The sequence below is a fragment of the Neolamprologus multifasciatus genome, chromosome 5 (genome assembly GCF_963576455.1).
Source record: "Neolamprologus multifasciatus chromosome 5, fNeoMul1.2, whole genome shotgun sequence".
Taxonomy (NCBI): domain Eukaryota; kingdom Metazoa; phylum Chordata; class Actinopteri; order Cichliformes; family Cichlidae; genus Neolamprologus; species Neolamprologus multifasciatus.
The window spans coordinates 25,820,408-25,843,886 of record NC_140443.1 but is presented as its reverse complement, the minus strand read 5'-3'; the positions used below and the strand labels follow the sequence as shown (position 1 = coordinate 25,843,886).

At 42.7% G+C, this 23,479-nt stretch overlaps 1 protein-coding gene across 5 annotated transcripts in view; it reads right to left on the bottom strand.

The window, feature by feature from the left end:
* Positions 1-17,145, bottom strand: part of plxna1b (plexin A1b) — a 176,519-nt gene extending 159,374 nt beyond the window's left edge. For 3 of the 5 annotated variants that reach the window (XM_085161352.1, XM_085161351.1, XM_085161353.1), the window contains exon 1: positions 17,006-17,144. The gene's annotated coding sequence lies outside the window, so the exon portion shown is untranslated. Of the gene's footprint in view, positions 1-16,728 lie in introns of all 5 variants that reach the window. The other 2 variants (XM_085161350.1, XM_085161349.1) reach the window with 2 other exon arrangements.
* Between the last annotated feature and the right edge of the window lie 6,334 nt (positions 17,146-23,479).

Below are 23,479 nucleotides of genomic sequence, written 5' to 3'. Positions count from 1 at the left end.
TAACAGTTTTCACTTAGCTGGTTATTTATCCCTGCAAAGAAAAAAATAACACGAACCTTTGGGTGCTGTGTAGTTTTGAGGACTAGTCAGTGGTTTGTTGCATTTGCAAATGGCATGTAGGAGGTTTAAATCTCAGTCCAGCAGTCTTTATTTTGATCTGATTCCTGGGTAGTCCCACAAATCAGTGTCACTAAAGAAGGGATATTGTGTAGCTGCATATGGGGCTTAACAACTACACTGGAACATGATGCTTCTCTGTAAGCTGATTCACTGAAAAAGGAGGAGAAGGGATAAAAAAAAAAATGAAGTAAAAGACATTGACAGATTATGCAGAGTGACCACAACTGCTTTGACTGCCACCAATACACTCTTAAAAGCCGTACTGTCAAATGACAGAATTCCTGAAAAGCCTCAACTACATGCTGTGAGCATTTATTTTACAAGCTGCTGGCTGAGCACACAACCAAATCTCTCGCTTCACATTGGATTTTAAAGTCATCCATCAATGTATGGACTATGGTGGTTGTGTGTGAATAAATGTTGATTGCTGGCGATGCTTGAGGTGTTCATCCAGCAAGCATGGCTCTGCATGGCCCAGATCCTGCCTGAGAGGAAGCAATGCCACTAATATGGGTCATTGTTATGCTGGGCTGTGGCTTAAGATTCTCCAAGAACAGATATGAATGCAAGTGCAGTGAGCGTAAAACGGGGGGGGAGGGGGGGGGGGGGGTTCCAGCTGTGTGTGCTTCCTGCACAAAGCTAAGCTACTCTTTACTCTCTCTCTCTCTCATATGGTCTTGATTAGCAGGCCAGTGGCTGTGGTAGCTGGCTGGCAAAGTTATTCCAGCTATGCATTTGTACTGGGGTGGGTCCTCTGGGAGAAATATGTCAGTCTGATCCACAGCTTAGATGAGACCTTCTGTGTCACTTCATATCATGAATTTGACAGGGCACATGAGGAAGAGGGAGGGTGAAGGTGTTTGTGAACATGGACAGGGAGAGGGCAGCGTCTATAGTGCTATGCAGTCCAGTCTTTTTAACTGCAGTATAGCAGATTCTCTGTTTAAGTGTGCCTTTTGTCTCCTGTGGTTGTTTAAGTACAGACACGTATTGAAGCAGTAAATACACACAGCATACACACACACTTGGCTGTCTCTTGACAGGCATAAACCTCAGCAAGGACACTAGTGAAACAAGATTCTACACCCATCTCTCAAAATGTGCACTGAGCAGTTACAGCTACTGAGCTCCCACAACATTGGAAATGGGGGAAATATAGATTTTCTTGACAGTCTGAGACTCTTTAGGCTCTCAAAGCACACCTACTCTTCTGCACTTGTGATCTCTGAGAAGCATTACTAAGAAAGAATTTGAGTTTTCCTCTGATGACTGTTTTTCTGAAGCAGCTCCCTTGTGTACCAACATGAGTTGAATGAATCGTTTAAAAAGACTTTAGAGACAAGCACGTGGCGAAACAATATCATGCACATAACCACATTGTCTGCTGAGCAAATACAGCATTAAGTATTCTCTGTGCAGCGCTTCCTGTTCCACCTGCAATATCACAAAGGAGGAACGCACGCTGCTAAGAGGACATGCAGACATCACTGCAGCTGATGTACAGAGTAAACACGTACTGAAACCCACCACACACATACACACAGATGTGGGGCTGGGGCTTCACCACAGTGGCGCCGGGGCAGGGCAGGCGGCAGCAGCAGCTACTAATTAAGAGTGGTTGGCTGAATAGCTATAGTTAGGGCTAGAGCTGGAGGGCTGATGAGAATAGGGCGACAGGTCTGACACCGTGCCTGAGTGAGTCTGCGTGTGTGTGTGTGTGTGTGTGTCTGTTACTAGCAACCCTGGGGCTATAGGGTAGGGCCCCAGTTCAGCTCTTGCTGACTCAGATTCAACACTGTCTGGCTACAGTGCTACTAATATAGCTAGAAGGGAGGAAGCACAATTTGCTCTTTCCCTTCCTCTACAACTTTTTCCCACTACTGTTTACTTTTTTCTTGTGCTTAGTGCATATTTTAGATTTACTTCCTCTTTTTATTTCGCCATTAAATCTGCCAGCCACTGTATCATTTCTCTGTTTCACTTTTACACACAGTCTTTGTGCTTCAGTACGTTTTATTAGCAGTTTATATGTTCGCAGATCAAAGGTGGAGATTATAGTGGGGATCAAAACAAGAGATACATTTGCTGTTAATGGTGAGAAACTTCCTAGACAGCGAAATAATCTTCGTGTCCGCTTTTGTTCACACTTTTAAAAACTAGAAATTCTTGTTCTCCCGATTCAAACTTGTTGGGCAACACTGTGACTAACAGCACCACAGACTCAATTCATCATGTCCTAAAATGTAAACAAAAATAAGAAATCTCTCAGCAAGTCTGAGATATACCCTTTGTGGCACAATACACTCTCTGCAAAGTGCAGGCATTTAATCAAATATGTGACCAAGGCTGATTTATCAGTCACCTCTAGCAAAACAAAAAACCCCAAAGTGTCATAATGTGTCCTAAGAAACATGAACATATTTCAGTTGCTGTCAGTAAAGTGGTTTATGCAAAAGCAACTCATTATATGGGAATAACAGGTGACTATATTAACAAACATTAAAAAAAAGACCTTGTGGCAGTATAATAGGCTTGGGCCTGGGCCTTGGTTATTTAGCAGGCCAGCTAATCCTATTGTTGATGTCTCTAGAGCACAAGTGGTTAAGCTTGATGTGAAATCCTTCCTTTTGTCTCTTTGTGTGTAATTCACAGTCACCAAAATAAATAAGCCTAAAATAACACATTTAAGCACAGGCCTGTTTTTAAAGTCAAGTATCTCTCTCACGAATACCGTTATCAAATGCTGGGGTGTGAAGATCACATCAAACAAACTGAACATGGACGAGCATTAAACCGAGGTTACCGACTGGACTGACTTCATTTAGCTCGTGCTGCCAATTTACTGCATTCTAAGCATTTCTGAATTACCAGGAATAGAAAGTCACATTCTTGACATTTGGATGCTTTCATGTGGATGTTAATGGCGTAAATTCAGCAATGTCCCATTTTTAGTCACAGGGCCCTGCACTGCACTTTGCCTTTTATTTATTTATTTTTTTCTAGGGATTGCAGCTTGGTGTGTGTACACACAAATACACACTCACTTAGTCTTTTGTGTTTGCAGTCTAAACAGAGTGTTATGGGAGAGTGTGTCAGGTTATTGTTTGTCTGTTCCTCTCGGTGTTCCTAAATGTTTACCACTACAGAACAATGGACTAAGGTGGGAAAACCTGAACATGGAAGGTCTTTATGGTATGTCTGTGTGCGTAAGCATGCATTTTTTCCATTTTAGCATTGTAATTTTGTAACAATCTGGCCTCCTGCCTGGGTTCCAGCACACAACCCTTTTACATATACCAAGAACTGAATGTCTAACATTAGGTACAAGGGCACTCTCCAACACACACCTCAAACTATTCTTGTGTCATTATGTAGGAACTGCAACCAGAAATAAGCTAGTGTATGGGACAACTTTCTAGCTTCAGATATTTAGAGACTTGTGGACACATGGAAACAGCAGCAGAAAGCCAATTCACTAAAAACATGAAGCATATGTGTACCACTGAAAATCCTTTAAGCACAAAAAACTCTGGTAAGCAACAAAATACCACTGGCATAGTTCAGTATTTTTAGCTGAATAAAGTCTGTGGATGTACAAAAATGCATCTACATAGACTGAGACAGGCACAAAAAACAAACAAACATGAGGACGGAGGTAAAAAGAATGACCTGAACCTATAGGCTATAAATTCAGCCAGCGCTACACAGAAACCTCTGCGTGTGTGGGGGTGTAAGTGACATCTGGGCTGCTAGCCAGCCAGCAGTTGGGCTAGATGTCTCATGCCGGCTTACCACTGAGGCTAACACTGATATGGCTACCGTGACCAGTGGTTTCAGCCCTAATTGAACAACAAAAGAAAACCTAAGCATAGCGTAGTGAGAATTTCTTCATCTTCCTGTGGCATTAAGTCTGTGTAACTAATGCCAGTGAGACTTTACCTATTCATAAAGATTTCCCACATTCTGCTTCTTTGAAAAAAACAAATATCAAATGTAGCTAGTATCATATGATATAAGGAGACGGTTGACTATTTAAAAAATAGAAATAATAAGGAGTGTACTCAAAAACAGCACATGTTATTATGTGAAAATGCAGTGTATTTTCATTAAGAGAGCTCGACACAGAGACAGACAGCAAGAGAACAGAGAGGCCTGCGCTGTGCCCATCCTCACTCTGGCCCTGTGCCAGGCCTGCTCCAGCAGAGGAAAAGAGAGAAAGGGAGGCTGTTGGGAGCGTGTGCGGATGTGTGTGTGTGAGAGAGGGGGCAAACATTCCCCTGGCAGGATCCCCGGGTCCCGACGGAGGGCAGGGTTCAGCCTCTGAAGGAGAGGCTGCGTGCCCGGCAGTCAATTAGCGGCTTGCATTTACACAACAAATGGAGCTCCTACAGTTTCTCTAGCCCCTCACACGCATCCACACATACCACTCATGAGTGTATCCACTCAGCGCTCATCAGCACACGCCAACGCAAGGTCATAGAGAAGGGAAGGGAGGGAGAGGGAGAGAGAGAGTGTGTGGAGAGAAAAAGAGGGAGAGAATAAGAGAGAGAGAGAGAGAGCAAGAGGCCACCTATCTGCTGGAGTGGTACTCCACAAATACTAACTCATTGGCTATATCAGAAACACAAGCAGAGACATGGTGAGCACAGAGTAACAAAATCCCTGCAGCCCAACATTGCAGCTGCGATGCAGATGTGAAAACTTGTCCCCAAACCTCTGTCCTTAAGAGATTCCACAGAAGACAATAAAGACAAGGAAGCTCTAAATCACAGCTGAGTGGCCAATGGACAGACTCCAGCTTTTTCAAATGAAATTACTTTCTGCATCTGCCCATTTGGTGTCACACTAAATTAAGAACCTTTGTCAAACAGCAGTTTAAGACGAAGCAACCAACCACTGCTTTCTACCTTGGGCTCCAGAAAATTATCACTTCGATCAACCATTTTCTGACATTTTACGCACTGTGATTAATCGATTCTTGATTTGAGTACTGGAGTGTTGAGAGCGCTGCTTCATCAGCCTCTCATCAGACAAGCGAATGCAAGCGAAGAACTCAAATTTGATTTATACTTGGCAATTCGCCTTGTGGATTCCCTACATTGAATGCATTCTTAGGTCTATAGATGCTAATCTTATATATCTGGGATCTGGTTCCATAAATTTGACCAATTGAATCTGCCCTCATTAAACAAAGTGTGATGAAGCTCTGAAAGAATTGCATTGGTGGAATACTGTGTTTTAGTATGGTATTCTGACATGCTGAAACATCTTTAATCCCTTGCATTGACATACGTTACTGACCTACATGGCACAAACCCCAGCTGTTCTGATCTGTGTCTCATGACACAGTCACATTTCTGCAGAAGCATATGTCACGTGCAGGTTGCACCATTGTTTTGTACACTCACCACCAAAGTATGATTTAAAGAGTCATGTCAACACTTCTCATTGTTTTCTCTTTACATTCTTTCTCCCTGACAAATTGCGTGTCAAGTGAGCAGAGATCATCCTATTACTGTATATTTTGCAACTTTGCAAAGAACTAGAAAAAGAACCGGGGCCGCAGTAGCTCTCATTTGTGTCTTTGCAGCACTGAGTTGTGCAGTGTTTGGAAACTTTCAAAGCAGAAGCAGACAGCATCATGCATCAGAGCACACAAACTGAACCCAAAACAAAAATTTACTTAGCAGGTTGTTAATGTAACTGCAGTGGAAGCAGCCAAATATAAGCTCTGTATAATTAGACACATAATAAAGTTAATGTGAGCCTACTGACCAGCTCAGCAGTCCTCAACTCACTGGAAACAAAAAATAAAATAAAAGTGAAAGACACAAGTGAGCACACTGAAGGTAGACAAGCATTAAAACAGGGCAGGAGTGACTGACGTCCCTTTGAAACATTTAGCTTCACCGGACACCTTGTGGAAAATTGTCATGTCAGGATGACATGAGAACAGAAGCTGAAGTCAATACTTTTGATTCAATAAAGTTGATCAGGCAATACCCCTGTCAGGACAAGGGGAAATTCCTTTCAATCTTTCTTTGTGAATCCACTGTGAACACAAACACACACAAGATTCTTGTGCTGGGCAGGCAAAAGGTTACACTACAGGAGGAGGCTTACTGTACTTTAACAGTATTAAATTTCATGTTGTTAAACTCCTAAAAGAAAAAATATGTTTACCTTAAATGTATCTTATATGGACAGCAATGATGGATGTTTACAATAAATGGTGAAGCATGAATTAACCGTGCATATCACTACCTGTACCATAAACTTGATACCAGGGCAGTTGAGGGCGTGAGTGTGGAAACAAGGCTTAAAGACCGGACACAATCAACACTTCTGTCTGTCTTCACTTCCCCTGCTCCTCCCAACCATCTGTCACTCTCACCCATGGACATTCAGGTGAGAACTGCCTCGTCTTCAAACTGTGTATCTGTGTGAAACGGGTACGCTCGGCAGCAAGAGTGGAAGCCGTTAATTGGAGGAAAACAGGGGTCTCCTCTGCTGTTTGGCGTGTACGCGACTCTCCTAACAAACAGGTCAGCTTGCCATTGCGGCATCTTTTTGCCTATCTGCCCTCTACCTACTCCACTCACTAATCTCCTGTCTATAACATCAATCTATCAGGGACAATTATTAGTGAAATGAGACCAGAGGTAAGTGGATGAGAGCTGGCCTGTGGCATACAGCAATCAAACCCCAGCCCATCTCTCTCTCTGTAGCTCTCTCGTTCTTCCTCTCACCCTCCCTTTCTCTCTCCCTCCAGCTGTGCTCTGAATAGGCCTTTAAATCACCCGGCCCAGGCCCTTTGATTGGTTGACCTCTCTGCATGATTAAACAGCCATTTTCATCACGTCCTCCATAGAAGAGTGACAGAAAGAGAAAGAGGGAGAGAGATAGAGAGACAGACGCCGATAAGGGAGGTGAGCCAATCAAATGGGATTTTACCACACTGATGATGACAGACATCTGGATCGCACGGGGTGGGGGGCGGCTGATACTCTACATAGTGATGGCTGGTGTGAATAGCACCTGAAAGTTTAACATATGGCTCCGCTGAATATAGCTGGCAAATTCAGCGGATGACGTGACAGACGTAATAATGTCTATATGACAATAAACTGCCACAATCACCTTTAAACAAAAAAGAAAGAAAATCGAACATGACACTTTCTAAATACAAAATTTTCTTCATTTAAAAGAGTCAGTTTAACGCTCGTCTGAAAGGACCACAATATAATGCATGAGATAAGATATCAGACGGTCATAGTTACCACTGCTGTGCACAGTGTCCACAATGATTTACTAAAAGCACTGTTCTAACAGTGGGAGAGTTTAATTTCCTCCTCTTCCCTGAAAACAAACCCTTTCGTCCGATAAAGTCACCACCCCCTCATAACATCTGTTTGGCTTCCGAATAGAAAAAAGAAGAGAGAAAAAAGCCGCAAAGCCAGTGTGGCGGGGTGGCACAAGCAACAGCAGCTGTTCTAGTGCTGTGTTCAGACTTTAATTAAAGTTTGAATCAGCTCCTCTCTATTTTTTGTCATCCTTCTTTCCCACCACTCTTCTCTTCCTTGCCCTGCTTTGAATACAAAAGCTGCTCACTGCAGCAATATTATTTAGTATTTTTCGGTGCGAGCTGTCTCGTTGCTGTTCCGAGTTAGTTAGCGCTGCCAAGTTCCCTCCCTTATTCCTCGGCTGTCTTATTCTTTTCCCTCAGCTCTTTCTGGCCGAGGTGCAGGCTCTGGCGTCGTTTTGTTCAGATTCTTAATATCCCGCCCTTTCACAAATCTAAACACTTTTATGTTGATGCAGCTACAAGCAGACTGGGAGATGGGTTACTTTTGAAAATGTGTCTGTGCTGTGGCCAAGTTTCACTGCGGCAGTGATTGTTGAGGGGAGAATGAGGTGTGTCTAACTGAAAAAACAGAAAGAAAGAAAAACTAAAAACAGCTTGTTCCTTAAAATGTCTTCATGAGATATGTGCCAGTGACTAAAAAATGCTCCAACTTGATGATAACTTGGGTTTGGAAAAAAGCTACAAATTTCAGAAGTGTCCATTCTAAATGTAACCACTGGTTTTGGTTATTGGTCATTCCATTGTTTTTGAGCTAACATTTGGTAATGCCTGAAGTGACAGTTAGACAAATACGATTTGTCATGTGTCAGAGGACACGCAGAGTACATCTGCAAGTGCACCAGAGGCCATGTCAAGCTGATCCCGAGAACCAAACGAGGTCACACTCTGAAAACAATGAAGAGCTGAGCTGATCAACCAGAACAGCCGCATTCCTTCACATGCAATGGAAACCAAGGAAATCTTGGTGAGGCAGAGGGAGGACAGTCTCGAGAGAAAAGACTGAGTGAAAGGAAGCAACTCCTCCCAGCTCAAGCACATCACCAGGCACAAGCTCCACAACCCCATTTCATTTGAAACGCTGTGCTGAATGGTATCACTGATGCATTCCTTCGTGTTTGCCGGCTGTTTCGTCACATGCTCTGCCTCATTATCCAGCCTAGAAAATCTAGAAGCTGAAAAAAACAGACTCACTGAAGCAAAGATGTTCCTTGCTACTCTACGCCTCTTTATGTGGGGGCAGGCAAGCTGCTGACCAATGCGACAACTACTGGAAGAAGAGGTCAGAGGTGACCAAGCGCAACTGAAGACATCATAGGATAGCAATGTGTTGCTCACATCCAGACCCATCTACATGCCCCTCCCCATAATGCAGTAGCAGCCCAGAGGTTCACCCCAGAATGGGCAAAAAGCAACAACAGAGCACTGGCAATAAAACCTCCATGGCTCTACTCCACCTTCAAAGTACGGATCATTGTAACATTTGACCTCCCTTTTCCCACCCCTCCTCAAAGTTTGGAGCCCTGCTCCTCCTCCTGCTCTTCTTCTATTTCTGGCTACAACCTGCACCCCACCCCCTTCCTGGCGGTCCGCCATTGTCTGGCCTGGAGCACTTATTCCCAGTGTGCCCCTGTCGGTTTGCTTTTTCTCTGCAGGTGGTCAAGGACGGAGAGACAACTTAAAAGAACCCCCAGGATTTGTGCCGTTGTTACATGAAGGCAACACAGGTCTGCTAAAAGAATTGGACTGAGCAGTCACCAGTGTTCTGCACACCATGCTGTCTGTGGTTTTCTCCTTAACAAGGTATGTAAGGTAGAAAAGAGAGGGGAATGAGATTTTATAGTCCTCAAGCACATGGTTCCACTGACAGAAGAGAAGCAAAACAAAGTATTTCTGCAGCATCCCGAAAACTTTCCTTTGAAGCTGTTAAATGCTAGGAAGGTGATCTAAGGTGCACAGTGTGCATCAAGCTTCGAGTACAGCATAGTTCAAAAGTGAAAAATACTATGCAAAAGAAAAATATGAAAACAACATTTTTCCACTGAGTGAGCTCATAAAATACACGTTCTCATATCTGCATAACTCTGCAGCAGGTGAGCGTCGTATTACAGGGTAACCGTAGTCCCTGTGAAATCAGAAAAGTCCCATGTACATGTGTCTATAGTCGACATGCTATGCAGTGGCACAATCCCAACATACAATAGAGGCCAGACTCAGTGGGCTACTCATCACTTCTCCCTCTTTAACCCTTTGTGAAGGGTACAAAGAAAGCTGACAAAGAGGCTGTGGAAATAAAAAAGGAGTGAAGAAGGAGGAGGTGTAGGATATTCTATGCTGCTTCTGCACCATTTTAAGAGGAGTTTCAGGCTACATTTTCTATGTGACAAGTCAACTTCACCATAAGCACAGGGACATGAATATCGGGAAACCATTTCTTAGACAGACACATAACATTGTGATTAGGAGTGTGGAGTAAGTGGCCTGGTTTCAACTACAAACAGGGCTATTTACTGTAAAAGGTTTGCACTTTTATTTATGTTCCAGTTTGTTTGTTTGTTTAAAGAATTTCAGTGGTTCTTTTGGAGAAATGTTTTAACAGAAATCATTTTTCATCTGGGCTAGAGTTTCAAGAGAAACAATACTGCTTTTAACCATAACTTAAAAAAATTGAGCTTGTCCCAAAACCTGACAGGTCCCACTTGGCCCTGTTTTAGAAAATTGGCTACTGGGAGTTAAACGTGGGGAGGTGAGAAGCTGGGAAGCGCTCCAAAGTGATTTAGGCTAAAGCTACTCAAAACCTACCCTTCTTTTTGCAGCTTAAGTGGGATAGCATAGCGGATTTAAGAAGGCTAACTGCTTTTTCTGTTATGTTGAAAGAGCAAAATGATTTTTCTTTTTTTCTCTGTCCCCATGATTGACTGGTTTTCTGCAAAGAGTCTGCCCTCTCCAAACACACACACAGACAAACACACACACACCAAGCTAGCCAAAAGCACCAGCCGACATCTAATGAGTGCCAAGCACTCAGGGGAAAAAAATTACTGGTAAACAAAATGAATAAATGAGCACTTATCTCCATCTGGTAAACACACATGCAGGTGCTGACATCAGAGTGTATGGTTTATGAGGCATAACATGCATGTCCATGTGTGTCACACAAACCTGAACCAGAACGCAACTAAGGGACTAGAGAGAGAGGGTACATCTACCTGTGTCCTACATGGATATGCACACATTTCTTCAATGCCCACCGCTGCCTCGGGGGCACAGTCACCAAACTGCTGACCTCTGTGGAATGAGTTGTCCTTCCTTCCGCTAACATGGAGGTTACTGCTAGTCCCAACACAGACACAATAAAGAGCCCAGACAGGCATCTAGCTGATTTACAGGCTAGCCCACAGCCATGTGGCTCTTTTCAAAAGCCTTCCTTCTATTAGGTCTTATTTACATGGCTTGGGAGTACAGACCATTTGAATTATTTAAGATTCCCCTTGGTAAACACAACAGAAACCAGGAGGGGTGTGTGTGTTAAGCAAGTGGAAGGATGCAAGACAGCAATAACGACACAGCAGATACTATGACTGAGATGGATGTAAAAGAAGTACACAATTATGAGTTACTGCACCATTACATTAACCAAAACATTCAATAACTACATGCCAGTGAAAACTCTTCACCATTTCATCTCATTGACCACAGTGGAGAGTTACCTTACATTAAACCTGAGGTCTTTCCACTCTCACGTGCACAAATATGTTAAGATAGCATCCTCTATACAGTGTGCACATCAACGATGCGCTGCTTATCTCAATGCAAATACATGCACAGGCACACACCCACAGTGCACTGCCTCCTCTCTCACACAGTGGTTCTCATTAACAAGCCAAACATGCCTGAAGAGGCAGACAGACTCTAGTGAGCACAGTAAACAACCAGTAGGCTCCCTCATCTAAACTGAGACTATCTCAGCATCCGCAAGACACAATTTCTGCCAGTTATACTGACAGGCTGCAGATAGAAGCCATTCAAAGGTTAGAATTTTGCCCTATAAACTAGGGAAATTGGTTGTTCCTGCTAAGAGTAAATTTAGGAAGGCAGACACTAGGGGTATGTGGGATACCCTCTATGTCTGTGAGTTAATTCTCAGTTCTAACATACTGTTCATAAAAATGAACAGTATGTAATATTTTTCCAGAAAAATATTAAGTGCAACTCAACCTGTCAGATGCACACCTCATCAATAAAATTATTAAACAATATAGATGACATGTATTACAGGAAGGAATGATGATTTCCAGATCAATACCAGACTCGCTCTCTTTTCATAAGCGAAAAAGCAACAAGAGAAACCTTTTTTCTTTTCCTTTTTTTGGTCCGTCTGCAACAATCCGACCCAAGCTGCCCGTCTGAGTCAGTGTCTGATGGGGGAAGACAGACTGCTGACAAGAGCATTAGCCTGCCAGGTAGGAAGCCTCATATGCTGAGGTTGTGCCCACTAGCTGCAGGTGTAGTGGGATTCTAGACAAGGCCACTAGGTCAGAAGTGGAACGAGCTTAATTCTGCATCGCTGGGACCTTCGGAATGACTGTAACTCAATCCAAGTAGTGACATGCTGGGGGTCGAGGGTCAAATACAGCCAATGACACTGGTTCGCTTTGGTTGGGATGAGAGTCTTTCCCACAAATGAAATGAGGGATTGTCAATTTGACTTTTTTTGAAAATAAACTCATCACAGTATTGTCCTCGAGAAATGCGAGTATGCACATAACAGTGAACGACAAAATTTCTTCTTGCCCTACTTAAGTCAGTCTTGTCCCTCTGCCTTGCATTGTAAGCAAACCAACCAACAAATCTTTGAACAAAAAAAGAGGGCCATGTAAACTCTGTTCCCCAACATGCAGCACAGACTAACACTGGAGCTTCTTTCAATTTGCAGCCAGATTAGCAGGAGTGGTTTTGATACTGTCAGAACGGCAGAGATTTTTCTATTCCGAGTTGTCTTGAGTGAGTGGCCTTTTCAGTGCCTGCTTCAAAAAGCGTTCCTGTACCCGAGCAGCTGTCACTTTCAGCAGGCACTGAGGAAGACGGAAGCGGGGGAGGGGTCCTTTGAAGAAACGGTTAAAAGTGAGCGATAAAAATAAACTGGGAGAGAGGAGAAAATTAATTATACATAACAGACAGTTCACTTGGATGAGCACGGCGGAGAAACTAAAGCTGCCTTCCTCAAAGAAAGAAAAAAGCCATTTTCAGACTGCAGACATTTCTGCTCTGCTCACAGTGGTCATATTGAATCAGCTATACTATAGTAAGGCATGCAACAAGGATTTTGGGTTTTTTAATGGTCAGAGCATCAAACAGTACAGCCCGAGCCTTCATTTAAATTCCACAACCACTCACTTTATGCATCCTTTCTAGTTCAGCCAGTTTCCCCGAGACCAAAATAAAGCTGTCAGACCTGATCACCCCCCACCCCTCCACCCCACACCCCTTTTTTTTGCAAAAACTTTGATGAAGCTTGCAGATAGCTCAGTCCACCTTTAAATTTACCTCTGATTGGCACTGATGAGGGTTTATGCTGCCGACTCACCTGCAAACTCACCTCTTGATATGATTCGTAATACACCAGCACTTTGTAGTTCAACACCGCCCACTGACTCTCAATTCCAGCTTCTTATTTGGGCCAAATGGAGGTCATTCCTATTTGAGCAGTCAGTCAAGACAGGCCCGCCAGGTATTGGCGAGTGAATTTATTTCATATTAAGGCTTGTCGGCTGGATAGGTGTTAGCACCATGAGAGCTGTGAGTGTGTGTGTATGCACAGCATGGCCTTCGGGTAGAGCCCTACCGCTGGACCCTCTTTCGTGCTTTTTAATATTGCTGCTGCTGAGTGGCTCCTCACCTCAGGGCATCACAGAAACCCTGGAGAGCCTAAGTAAAATACTGATGGAAAGACAGGAAGGGAAAGCCTCAGAAAGAGATATAGGGAGGTGACTGACGGAGAGGCTGGGCAGGACGTGACGGAAGCAAAGAAGGAAGAAAAGATCAAGACGTGCAACGAATTTAATAAATAAATAAATAAACAAACACTAGTTTAACCGAACCCAGCAGGCAACATACCTCTCTGCCTAACCTCTTTAGCAAGACTGACACAAATGAAAACTCATGTAATAAAAACATGCCATCTCCACCGGCTGTGATATGAAAACAGATATTGCATTACAACATCGCTGAGCCAAAAAAGCCCTCAGTCACACATGGGGGGGTGGGGCAGAGTTAACACTACTGTGTACGTGACACTCTCTGACATAACCACTGTTTCAGTTCAAGAGGGGATCCCGTTTCAGTTAGTAGTAAACGCTTCTTCACTGAGCCAAAGGGGCATCAATGGACAGGCACTGGCAAACAATGAAGACTAGCCATCTCGTAAATGAAGCATAGTGAGGGGCCAGTTGTGAAACAGACAGAGAAGCCTGGCCTGGCCTGCTAGTCTACAGTCTCTCTCTAGGAGGAGGAGGAAGACCAGAGGAGAGGAGAATCGGCATGCAAACTGACAAGGTGTAACTTTGCTGGAGAGGAGGGAAAGTATTCGATTTGGGGGGTGTCGGTGGCAAGAACGGACTAGGAAAGGAAGTCTGAGTGGCAGGAGGAGCAGCAGAAAAGTGGAGGCAGAGAGGAGGAAATGCCTAAAAGTTGAGGATGTTACACTGGTCAAATATTGAGGAACACCGGAAAAGGACCTGGATTCTGCAGTTGCTACACTGCAGAATCCAGGTCTCAAACTGTGAGTGCAAACACAGTGCATATATCTGCCCACTGCATGAAAGCCATGAATCATAGTGCAGCATACCCTCAAGAATACAGTTAAACTGTGGAAGTCCTTTCCCATATATAAACAATTTCCTTAACCCAGTGAAGTAGTTTTTCACTCCAGCTGAGAAAGTCCCATGTGTGTCTGCAGGAATTTATTTCAAATCCTTGTTTTTATTTCCTTTTCTAAAATCCTCTATCAATATAAGCAGTAAAGCACAAATATATCAAGCTCAGTCTTACAGCATGCTGAGATGCAATTCAGTCCTTACTTTAGCGCTGCCCCTCTGCTTCGTCATCCATCTACAATCTAATTAGACCTTAAATATGCCACTCACTGAAACGTCCGGAGGAATGCGACGTGGGGGGAGCCACACAAAGGCCGGACCAGAGGGGTGCAAAGAGCACATGTCAGCTCGAATTCCAAAGTTTGGACATCACAGATTTACTCTTCACAGCGGCAAACGGCAGCAGGCAGACTGGACAGGGCAGACTTTGAAAATTCACGACACTGCTGCTCTATTGTGGGGCAGATCTGTATCATAATTAGGGAAGATTGAGGCAAATTGCTTGTAATTTTCTGGCTGGGTTGCCAGCTTTCATGTTAATGCCGTACAAGATGACATTTGGACTAGTGGGACTTTTTGAAACAACAAAGAAACAATCACGTATGTGAGATCCTCCCATTTCTCATAGATTAGGGTCAAAACAGGCAGTTGTTTGGGCATGTCTAAACATGCACGAGCATATTATTATATCCATAATCACTTGAAGATTTTTTTATTACTAGGAGAACTACACTGAGCTTTTTGTCATTTCAAGCCCCTTCGCTGCTAAATAAGAAAAAGGTCATTGTTTGCACACAAAAAAAGTCAATGATGCCTTTGGTTCCTCTCTGTCAGTCACACGCTGGTGTGAATAATGCCAGTTTTGATTTTGACATGTTCAGTATGCTTGTGTTGTGCAGCTGGTGAGATGTCCCTGGTCCTGTGGTTAAGTGATTTAAAGCCTTGTGTCTAGGCACCACCTCTTAAACAAACACTCATGTCATGGTTGAAATCCCAGTATTTACATGTGAATGCATGTCATTTCATTGAACTGTCAATAACAAACTGTTGCTTCACCTATCTCAGGCCAAACAGGGTCACATCACCTCTAATACAGAATTATGCCATCATCACACACAAACCGCCTCTGTCTATTCCAGGGGGTGCCACAATCGTCCGACGGGTGCCACGATGTACAAATGATACACCCACGCGCAAATATTTAAGAAACACAGACGTGACTTTTCTCATTAACCCCCAGTCTTGCACCCCACCACCCTGAAAAAAGGTTCAAATTATCTCTAAGCCTTTACTCATCTAATATGATTCATGAATGCATGTTTAAAACGGGCTCCAAATGAATTCACGCTGCGTGCGGGGGTCGGGGTGGGTAGACTAATTTGGTTAACCAGGATTTGATTAAAAAATAGAACTGAGGAGAATCCGATAGAGCAATGAGAGCATTTTCAATAGCTGACAACCGATGCGCACTCAAACACACCCACAGACAGCGCTCACCACTCCATCCCTGCTCAGAAGAGAGGAATTCAATTGCCGTCGAATAACAAAGCTCGCAAATTGCCTCAAACTGGTTTGCAGATTAATGGCCCAATCACATCACGCCGACATACAATTTCTAATTATTTAAAAGCTAATACGGGAATCGCTTTATTTATTTGTTTATTTTTTAGAAGGGTGGGGGGTGGGGGGGGGGGGCGTACTACCTTGTTCCCTAGAGAAATCTAACACAACTCCCCACTTAGGTCCATTTATTAAAGCCGGGGCAGTCAAATAAACATAAAAAGCAATAACTAAATAAATAACAATTTTAAAAAATAATAATAAAATGTTTAAGGCCAGGCAGACTCTTCAGACTCCCCCCGATTATCTACCCAGGCGACAGTGAGTGTCGGCTCCTTGAATACCTGTAATTATGTATGGTGGTGGCATTCCTCCTCCGAGGCAATGCAACCGCCCGGCGCACTCTGAGCCAGATTAGGCTGCGAGCTGGTCCGCGTTAGCCCGGTGCCGGTAGTTTGCTTCCCTCCTCCTCCTTTTCCCATTCTCCCAAAAACTCTTATTTTTAATTCAACAGCCGTGCTTCAAGCAGAGAAAAACTCAACACACTGCGGATACTTAAAAAACCCGCAACCATCCCCTTTTTTCTCTCAAAGCACCAGGTGTTCAGCGCGAGGCAATTAAAGAGAAAAAATGCTCTCAGTAATTGAGTTAGCTAAAGCAGCGCGCGAGCTCAAAATATCCGCAGTTTTAACAGTTTGTGTGTGTCTGTGTGTGCGCTTCTGTGTTTCCAATCCGGCTGGTGGTCACACCGGGGCGCACATTCAACACAGCGCAACACAGAAACGCAAGTCTACACACACCAGCGCACACCTAAATAAGTAGATATCCCTCTACAGGTCCTCCGTCCGCACGGCTTTCCACGGCTGCCTTTGGTCGGAGCCACAAGCCTCCACCTTTCTCCCCGGCAAACTCGTGGAGAAACCACACGGCGCGAGCTGGGAAGACGTTGGGAAAAGAGACGAAACACAACCCCAAACTCACCACACGGTGTCAATACAGAAGGGGGGAATGTGAGCGCAATATTTCCACCAAAAACTGCTCCTTCCACGCGAAAAGAGCCCTGCTCCAGAGTTTTCGCGGTACTTACGGATTTAAGTGATCCTTCGGGTAGATATCCTCGCCATGGTTTTAAATTCCAAAACTTGTGGACATTTCCACACTGGTCACAGAGCGGGTCTGCTCTCTCTCCGGCGGCTCCCTGCGTGTGAATGGAGCGGAGAGGAGAGGAATGCAGCTCCGGCTCCAGGAGTAGGAGGGAGGGAGAGAGGGAGGAGGCGCTCTGCCGCCGCTGTCCCTGCTGATGCTGCAGTACCCAAACAAACCCATAGAGGGCTTCCACTGCTTTATAATGTGAAGGCTGGGGAGACCTTTACATTACGTTCATAATTTGGCCAAGCTTAGCTTCCACACGTGCAAAACTATTTTTTCACGTTTTTAATTGAATTGTAATTATGAACTATTATGTTCGTACACTGTTAGTTATCTGGCTTTCTGTATTTCCTCCTTCTCAGTTGTACGTAATTATGTAGTGGCAGGCTCTGTAAATGAATATTTATATCTACTTAATAAAAATCTAAAAAGAAATGCAAAACTGTGCAAAAGTCTTGAGTCACCATTCATTTTTTTATATTTTGCTTCCAAGGAGCCAGAGTTTCCTGTAATGTTTTTAAAGCAGTCTTGAGCAAGGTCTTTTAAAGTTGTTCTTTGCAAGTTGGCTGCAGTTCTTGTATCTGACCATTTTCAGAGAATTTTGTTTGTTTTTTTTAAGTCACTTAACACTGACCTATGAATCATTCAAGCATAAGAAAAGATCATAACTCAAAGGATGAGCAAGTCTTGTAACTACACATAGAAAATAACTTAGCAAAGTAGCAATTTTAAATTGTGTCTTTAGGTACTTTGTTACTAGCAGCCTGTCACAAAAGCATGTAATTTGTTCCCATTTCTTTAGCCGATTATATGAAAAATACCAAAGATAACACAGTTTGACAGGCATAAAATAGTATTTTTGCACCAACAAGGTGATTCTCATAGAGTTATTAGCTGAAAACTTGGCACATCTCAGCATGGTGTGTAGCATGTCCTTTAAAAACTGACAAAACTGGACAAGTGGAGGACAAAAGAAGAAGTGGCTGACCTAAAAAGCTATTTACAGCAGACGATGGTATCTGAAAGTTATGTTCTTGAAAAAAACAATTACAAAATCCAACAAAGATCTCACACAGGACTTGAAAGATGCAGCTGGACCTTCAATTTTTCTATGTACTGTTTGCTGAAGCCTCATCAGAAATAGTCTCAGTGGAAGGGTGGCTGCCAAGAAGCTATTCTTAAGGAAGGGAAATGGGGGAAATTACACAGGAACTGCACTGAAAGTCAGTGGCAACAGGTCTGATGGAGTCCTGAATTACAGTTTTTGGTTCAAATGATCATCAGTATATATGGAGGAGGTTCAGCATGGATCAAGACATTACATAAAGAAATGACAAAAAAGCTCTTCTGAGAAAGTTTGGGCTATATTTAAGAATAAATGTTGACTTTCAAGCTCATGCAAACTGTTAAAAACTCAGTTTTCACCCTATATACTTTATTTCCATGTATGTTTGCACAAGTTTCAGTGAATCGCTGCATCAATTCCCCATTTTCTTGGTAAAATATAAAGAAATGACTTTAGTTCAATTTAATTATATTTAATTAACATAAAACAAAGAGAACAAGAAAATCTGGAGCCCACTTAAAATATAATCATGGACATTGTTTCAACTACCACTCCAGCAATCACAACTAATCACAGTTATGAAAGTCATTATTATCACAGTTATTATTACCTACATAAATATGTTTCACAGCACACATCTCTCACTTAAAGTTAAAACAAATAGCAGACGCAGGAAAAGATTACATTAGAAGTAGACGACAGCAGAGGGGGGAAAACCCAGGCAGTACTGCGTGGGAACAAGATAGTGGTGATGACAGGAGTGGACAGAGTGACAACAAATATTTGCAAGACAACCAGTTGACATTAAAGCCCTGACAGGCACAGTTTATCCTGTTGCAAGACATTGCATACCTGCAGGTCGTGAGCAGAAAATCTAAATCTACAGTGAATGGTGTTCAAATTAGAACTTGCCCGGGAGATGATCGCAGACAGATTTTAGTTGTGAGCTCCACAAAACAAGGCAGACTTCTAATTAAATGAGGAGGCCCGAAGCCTGTCTGTCATGTCCCATCAGCTGACACATTTGGACAGCCTTACTTAGACTCAGTGTCACTTTGATGACAGATTTTCAATACAAACTGCCCCTGTAAGCCTATACCCCAACCAACTTTTAATTCTTCCTCTTCTCCTGTGATATTGAACTTCACAATGGTGAAAGCCACCTTCAAAGCTTTATTTCAATATTCCTCGAAGAGCGAGTGAATATTAGGAGCTTAGGTAAGCCATGTTTTTGGGCACTTTTCCATAATGTCTGTGCAGCAAGGAAGCTTTTGGGATAACTGAGTTACTCAAACAGGCAGCTCAGGTTACCAATTGCACTCAGGAGAGCAGAGACCAAGATCTGGCACTAACCACACCACCTGGCCTCACGAGCTGTGTATGTATCTAAGTGTGAGAGGGTGAGAATGAGTGTTTCACAGACGAAGATGCAATGTGTGTTTTTGATTAAAAACAACACAGACCTTTGCGTGCCTGCACATTAGAATAGGAGAGTAGCTGAGTTTCGACACTTGCCAGAAAATTTCCCCCAAGTCTATCAAACCTCGCAACTTTTCAGTAGTAGTCAAAAAGCCCACTTTAGAAACAATTGGTTTGGGCACACTAATACTAAAAGATTAGCCTCACTTAACATGTGAAAGTCCTTTGGACAAAACCTCTATCTCGCAGTTAAACAGTAACACATTGATTAGCTTTGTATTAGTGTGACTCACATCTGTCCAGTTCACTTCAGGCCGGGTGCAAATTCTCATGGGAAAATTTTTCATGAAGTATGAAATACAATAGGCTTATGTGAGCCAGAATGACCATTCGCTTCCTCTGTCTTCCACTGAGCTGTTTGTTGAGTTCTGGTTGCATATTATTACAGTAATAAATAAAGACACAGCACTCCTAATATGCTTAAACAAAAAAAACTCTGCCCTTTCTGTGCACATACCTACAGTGCAAACCAAAAGCTGTTTTGTCTATAGTGCTCAGTGGTGGTATTTTTTTTAATGAGCCTGATTAATCTTAGCTGTCATGACTTCACTAGATAGTGCACGGGTCGAGTTGCTTGGGCTGAAAGCTGTGAGAATATAAAATAAATGCACGTATGGCTGTTTGGATGCTTTGCCGCTGTTTTGCTCTCTGCTTGTTTTGTTTATTTAATATATGTTCATGTAGTATTAATGGGCCTGAGTTTGGCAAGAAGAGCAAATATTTTAAGTCAGCAACGAGACACCAAGAAATGTTTGAAAAGAGTGAAAAAGAGCACCGGTCGTCCTTGAAAACACACAAAGTGTGCAATCGCACAGACGCACATAAATGCAGTTTTGTGCAAACACTCCAACAAGCAAGGATGTTTGCATCTATATACACAAACAGATCCATTCAAAGATCTCACATCTTTTCTGTCTATATAACACAAAAGGCTGCTTTTATACACAGGCAAATGATCACACTCAGATACAACGACAGTACCTTGAATTTCCAGTTATTCCTGACAGACAGATAACAGCAGATTAAAATGTGCTCCAGAGAAACAAAAATAAAAGAGAGATGGAGAAAACTTTGTTTTAATTCTCTTAAAGTGAAAGAAGATCACTGTTTGTTCTTCCCTAGCAGTCGATGCCATCTCTTTTACTGCCCATGAAACCCGATCCTTGGTACATAAAAGCCAAAAAACATCTGATCTGTGCCAATTAGGCGCAACTAATCAGATTTGAACCAGCGAGTGAAGTGCAGCTTTGGTAGCCTTGTAACCTGAGGTGGCACAGCTCGGGCTAAACAGGTAATGAGCCATTAATTGGCTAACAACAAGATGGCTGACTGCTGGGTAGCAGGGTTACAGGATATCATCTGGCTAAACCTGTCTGATCTGTTTGTACAGTCACTTCAATCCTATTTGAGCTCTGAGGATCTTCGGCCATTATGGAACTGTGCCATCTGTGCCCTCCATCGCCAGATCAGGACAAACAGAAACTTTTTGAAACGTCTGTTTGAAGCCAAGTCAAAATAACAAAACATAACTATCTGTCTTGATTATTTCAGGCAATTGAAGATGTTGATGTTAGAACAGATTATAACATTTAGCACAGGCATAATGAGGTGAAGTGTTCATTAAAATAACACAGTCCAACACTAATAGTACAGAAAGACACACAGAAGCACAAAGTTATTCATTCATCAAAACTGTCCCAGAATTCTTTGCTCTGTTGTTCAAATATAATATATATATTACGGAGGGACAAGAGGATTTTCTAGGCTTCATTTATAAACTTCAATCACTTTCATGAGTGAAAAATATTACATTGAACTTACATATTCACACCGCAATTTGCCTGTGATGAACATATACATTTTCATTAGGTAGACCTTTGCAACTGCTCATTAATGCAAATATCTAATTAGCCAATCAGATGGCCACAGCTGATTGCATATTAACATGGTCAAGGCAACCTGCTGAAGTTCAAATTAGCACCAGAATGCGGAAGAAAGGTGTTTTAAGGTGGCATGGTTGTGTCTTGCCAGACAGGCGAGTCTGAGTATTTTAGAAACTGCAATGAGCTGGGTGAAAATGCCTTGTTGATGCCAGAGGTCAGAGGAGAGTTGCTAGGCTCCTTTGAGTTGATAGGAAGGTAAAAATAACTCATGTCAACTAAGAACAGGAAACTGAGGCTACACATAGGCTCATGACAGTCGACCGCAGATGAATGGAAAACATTGTCTTATCTGATGAGTCTTGATTTCTTCTGCAAAATTCAGATGGTAAGGCCAGAACGTGGCATAAACAACGTAAAAGCATGGGTGCATCCTGCCTTGTATCAACGGTTCAGGCTGCTGGTGGTGGTGTAATGGGGGGTATTTTCTTGGCGCACCTTGGGCTTCTTGGTACCAACTGAGCATCATTTAAATGCTACAGCCTACCTAGTTGCTAACCATCTTCATCGCTTCATCCCATCTTCCGATGGGTGTTGATAACACACCATATGAGAAAGCTCCTTAAGAAACCCCCCCACAGTCACCAGATCTCAATCCGGTAGAGCACTTTTGATACATGGTTTAATGGGAGATTCACATCACGGATGTGCAGCAATTGTGTGATGCTATCATGTCAAAAAATAATGTTTCCAGCATTTGGTGAATCTGTGCCATGAAGAATGAACACAGCTCTGAGCTCTGGATCAGAGCTACTAACATGATGTAACTAATAAAAAAGGCTGGTGAGTACATGATAAGATCAGTGATCTCAAACTAACAGTGTGTGATGTAATGGATAAATGAATGAAACACAGACAAACTTCCCCCTAGTTTATTTGCATACAGTACACCAGTGTATACTTTTGTATTATGTTACACGCTGATTCTGAAGAGGCACTCACATGAGTGTATTGCTAAGCGCAGCATTCCAGTTACTAGCTGCAAAACCCATCACCTGTGATGTATGTGATCACTACAATAGCTTAGTGTTTTCCTAATATGAACAAACAACTTTATTTCCATTAGTAAACACCACAGACATGCACATTTTTAATGCCCTTCTAAATTAAAGCTTCTGAAAGTTTACATCTATTGTACGGCATCCGTTCATGGCAAAGGGAATCAAATTGTATCTGCATGCACATGTATTAAGTTAAATGTTGTTTTTCATTACATTTAAGTAAATTGCAGGATCACACCTGGGCTTGTTAGGAGCGATACTAATCAAACAGTAACACGAGGAGAAATCAAGAAAGTCATTAGGGGATTGAGAAACCCGGTATTGCTGGAGGTTAAATTGTTTATGCATTATAAGATTATGCTTATGCAACTGTTGTGAAATCGTAATGTCTTAGTAAGGTAATATGAGTTAAGAATACTTCCACCTTAATTATTCATTCAGTTTGCATTTCAGTTGTGGGAAACCTTAAGAGACTCTGGAGACTTGCTCTTTAAAATTGCTGCAACCTTATAGGCAGGCTCATTGGCCATGATTTAATGTGCATCTTTTCATAGACCTCAGTTATCAATTAGCTGTAAGTGTACACCACTGGGAATATCCTCAGTCGTGCCTGCCACATTAACATCCATTAGAAGTGAATCACCTGTCTGTGCTAGAGCTCCTCATCTGCTGAATGTTTTCCTCTGGGCTGCAATCTGTCATAGTGGGGAAAAAGACTGGTGAGATAAGAAATTGCTGCAGCTTGTGAATCATTTTAAGGTGCTCACAAATCTCAGAATTAACAGTTTGCTTCACACCAATGAGCGCCGAGCCCGAAGACTTATTATGAATGTGGCAAGGGAGCACGGCCAGCACAAAAACACAGCAAATTTGTAACGACGACGGTTTGTGATTTCACCTCTGATGGACCTTAATAAGTTCTAAAT